We start from the raw sequence: 4,714 nt of genomic DNA, 5'->3' as shown, positions 1-4,714 counted from the left end.
ATCTTTTTAAAGACATTAAAATATAGAACCTGCAAGGCTATAAAGAAAACAATGAAGATGTTGCTTGGCCATGTTAAGAAAAGGTTAATCACTGAACTTTGTACTTTCCTTTTACTGTGATTATTGAAAAATATTGTACACTGAGAAATACTGTGCAAACTCATGGTTTGATTTATGGTCTGATGCTTTACTGCTATTGTAAGCTTTCTAATTATAAATAAAGGTTGTAGAAGGCTGCTTTCAGAAGAGAAGTAAAAGATATTCAGGCTGACCTCCCCCAAGAGGGTCAGTCAACAGCCACTGCTAGAATTGCAATTGTGGTTTCTGGTATAGTCATTTCTACCACCGCAGTTACCTTCACCCCTTCAGGCCCCAGACTCAGCTGGAGCTGGACTCCAGCAGACCTCAGACCCCCACAAAGAAGAAAGCTTCAGAAAAAATCTCAGCTGGGCAGTATCCTCAAAGAGAGTTGTGTCTCCTCCCTCTGCCGGTAATTAGACACCTTCCTCCTCGTCCTCGTCCTTGTCGTCGTCGTCGTCCTCCCCCCCCCCCCTCCTCCTTCTCCTCCAGGTTTGCTCCATCCAGTCCATTCAACCTCCACATGCACACTGACACCTAAAGAACAACCACATACCACACAATGAGGAGCGCTGTGTTTCCAGACCACCATCAAATTAGAGACACTGACACTTCTGAGGAGGGAGCACCTGCTCTGGGCCTGCCTCAGCCCAGTCTGGCAGGGCTCTACTCAGAGTCTCTACTCAGCTGTATGAAACCACAAAGTCTCTTTCAGTTTCTGAAGCCTATGCAGGTCACTGAGTATCCATAGCTTTGTCTGACTTCTATGCAACAGTATGAAAAAAAGAACAATAGACACAAGAGGGAACTGATGGAGTTCCCTCACATGAGGGAGCTGATGGGATCCAAGACATCCTGAGCCTCACCTACTGTTTGAGGGTTTCCTCCATTCACCCTTTGGGCAGACTCCCACCTCTCAGAGTTAGCTAGTTCTAGGGAGCCCTTGGAGTTTTCTTTATAGGGCTAGATGTCAGAGTATGAGTAGGGGTGCATGCCTGTAATCCCAGGACTTGGAACGCTTAGGCAAGAAGAGAGCCACAAGAGCAAAACCAGCCTGAGCTACATAGTGAGTTCCAGTCTAGTTTGAGCACAGGGGGGTGTTCAGGCTAGGCAAGCACTTGCCTATGGGGCACGCTGGGCGCCCTGGCATGGTGTGTGCGGGCACACCTGGAGAGTTGCGGCGGGCCTGGCCACAGGCGTCTGCTTCTCTGGTCGCACTGGCTTTCCCAGCAGTGGCGCGGCTCCGCGTATACTGGGAGCAGCGGCGGGCGCTGTCCACCGCCGCCTTGGTGCTGAAAGTCCCTCTGCTGCTGAGGTTTACTCAGCCGCGTCTCCGCCCTGATTTCACCCGTGTACTTTCCTTAAGATGCGGGGTCCACTGGCCACTGGACCACGCGGGAAAGTACGAGGGCGGCTAAAGCTAAGGCTCCGCAAGTTGGTGACGGAGGAATGCTGCCTCCAGTGAGGCTGGATTGCTGGTAGTAAGACGCGGAACTCTGCTTAGTCCATGTTACAGCTTTTATTAAGTGTTCAGCTCCTAGTGATCCAGCTCTCTATTATTGAGAGAAGACTGGGATATTTATACCATGGGGGTAGTGGTAAAAGCTTTGGCTGATAGATACTTTGTGAGACATTCTATTTGCATATGGAAGTGGGTTTCTGCCATGCTGCCAGACCGCTGACTGCCTGAAAAATCACAGGAAAGCATGGTATTCCTAGAGCCAGAGGCCATGTTTATGTTATGGCATTTATGGCGGGCACTTCAAAAGGAGAGTCAGGAAAAATGCCAGGAAGGCACCCTGCTATGAAAGGAGTCTCAGCACATGGCTCCGAGCTCGTGAGCTATCCAGATATGAAGAGACTTCTACTTCACATAACAGAGGCCCCCAACACTTGCCAACCTGCATTATTTGTTTTTATTTTATTTTCTGTCCTAAATATAAAATAACTATTATCTAAAAATGTGTTATTATATTCAAATAATTATATTTTGTTGCATTTACTTGAATGGAATATTAAAGTTTCAATTGTTTTAAAAAAGAAGAAAATCCTTGATTTAAACTCTACATTCATCATTGGTCTTTGGACACACAGAAAATGTGCCTCATGGGGCTGGACAGATGGCTCAATGGTTAAAAGTGCTGGCTGCTCTTGCAGAGGACCCAGGTTTGGTTCCCAGCACCCACATGGCTGCTAACAACTGCCCATAACTCCTGTTCCAGGGGACCTGATGTTCTCTCCTGACTCTGTGGGCATTTTCACAACACAGATGCACTTACATACATGCAGGCAATACACACCTACATATACAAATAAAAATAAAGTATTTTTTTAAAAATATGCCTCATGGGCTGGAGAGATGGCTCAGAAGATATGAGCATCTACTGCTCTTCCAGAAGATAGTTTTTCAGGTTCAAGCACCCAGGTCTGGCAACTCACAACAGCCTGTAACTCTCGCTTCAGGGGATTCGATGCCCTCTTCTCACCTCTTTGTACCCACACATGGTCATAAACACTCAAGACACACATTATAAATACAAATCTTAAAAGTGGGGGATAATGTGGCAGAAAGCTCAGCGCATAAAGGAAATTGCCACCTAGCTCTATGACATGCATTCAAAGGACCCACTTGGTGGAGGGTTTCAAAGCACTGACTACAAGGAGGCCAGAGTGCAGCACAGGAAAAAGACCAGGAAAAACTGGTTCTAGGGCACCGGAAATTGAGGAGGAAAGCATCCTAACTCAGTTCGCTGAATAATTTTCAACAGCAGGTACAGCAGATGGCAATGCCCAACTAAGGTAGAACCAAAGTACAGAAGAATCTGTGGGCTGTGCACGCAGCTCAGCTGAAGAGAGTTTACCTAGCATGCAAGACACTGGGTTCCATCCCCTAGCGCCAGATTTCCTGACTTTGAAGTGATGAGCAGTTCCACAGCAAGCTCAACCTTGGTGCTGGATGCTCTGAGGAGCTGCTGATGGAGGGGAGCAGGTTGTGGCCTAAAATTTCCCCCTCTGGAAATTCTGGTCCAGTTACCTGCATTTCACAAAATCCCCAGAATGCAATTTAAAAATTAATTTATTGATCACTCATACAAAACACACAAATAAAACACAGTTTTACTACCACAATGACTGCAAAGCCATAGAAAGCTTTTAGAAAAGGAGACACACGCAGAACTCCAGGATGAAGAAATCCGTTGTCAGCAAGTGCACAAGATGTACAGATAGGGAAGAACTGGAGGTCCAGCACATGGCCAGAGTTAAATCAGGAAGCAGCATGAGAATCCTCAAGAAGGAAAGGGAATAGAGGAATAGGAGACACATTGTAAACGGGGAAATGGCAGGTTTACTGGACACCAGGCAGGTTGGGCATGACATCAACTGAGAACACTGTTGCCCTCAATTAACTAAGGCATGTGAGAGGATTCACAGTGAAAACTAGGATAAATAACTTAGGCCACAGTCATACTATGGTATTATTGGTTCATTATACAGAAAGAGACTTGGGGCTGGAGAGATGACTGCTCTTGCAGAAGACCCAGGTTCTGTTCCTAGCATCCATATGGTGACTAATAACCATCCTTAAGTTCATTTCCAGAGCATTGGATGCCCTCTTCTAGCCATTGCTTTGATTGTATGCATGGGTCAACATACATACACAAGCAAAACACTCATAACACTTAAAAGAAAAGAAGAAAAGCACTTGATCTTCAGATTTAAAACTGTCTCCAATCACAGCAACAAGTGTTAAAAAGCAAGTTATGAAATGAGGCCATTGTTTCCACTCTTTGGTTTTTGTTTGTTTGTTTTTGTTCTTGTTTTTGAGACAGGGTCTCACTCTCTCCTGAGTTCGACACACACACACACACACACACACACACACACACACACACACATCATATATATCATATATATATAGTAAATGAGAATGTTTTTATACTTTCTGTTTGGATGTGGTCTTTTATGTTGCCCATGCTGGTCTTGAACTCCCTGTTTCCCCACCCTGCCCTTAAAGCCAGGATCTTCTTATCTCACTCAACCTCTCTATTTGAGGATTAGGATTATAGATGTCATCCACCATTCCCAGTAAAGCAGACTAGTCATTTTTCCCTTCAGTCCTGGAAATTAAACCAAAGGCCTTACACATACTGGCTAAATATAATACCTCTTAGCTTTATCCGCAGATGGAGAAATCTTTTTAAAGTTGAATTTATAGACATAATGCAACATATATTAACCCTCTTCCCTGTCTTTTAAATTTTCTTCTACATTTTAATTAGTTTAATACTAACAGTATTTCCCCCCTTTTTTTCTGAGAAAAGAGCTTTTAACTGAATTTTCTCTAATATTTTGGAGTCTCATGTTGGATATGTTTAGTTTATTCACAGTTTAGCAACTCCAAAGCCTTAGAAAGGATGTTCTTCCTATCTTGAGATGACAACGCTTGGATCCAGTTAATAGACCCATTGTATGTTGAATAATCCCCACTTTCTTTTTTTGTTTTTGCTAGTAATTTGAGCATTACTCACTGATTCTATCATCCTGTGGTCAGCTGGGATCTGGGATTTCAAGTTTGTTATTACTCAGTTTCCAGAAAGTTTCCCTAGTACTAGGATTTTGTTAACTCCCATTATCT

The sequence above is a fragment of the Nannospalax galili genome, unplaced genomic scaffold (assembly GCF_000622305.1).
Source record: "Nannospalax galili isolate Female #2095 unplaced genomic scaffold, S.galili_v1.0 scaffold389, whole genome shotgun sequence".
Taxonomy (NCBI): domain Eukaryota; kingdom Metazoa; phylum Chordata; class Mammalia; order Rodentia; family Spalacidae; genus Nannospalax; species Nannospalax galili.
The sequence above is the reverse complement of the archived record's forward strand: the minus strand, read 5'-3'. Positions refer to the sequence as shown.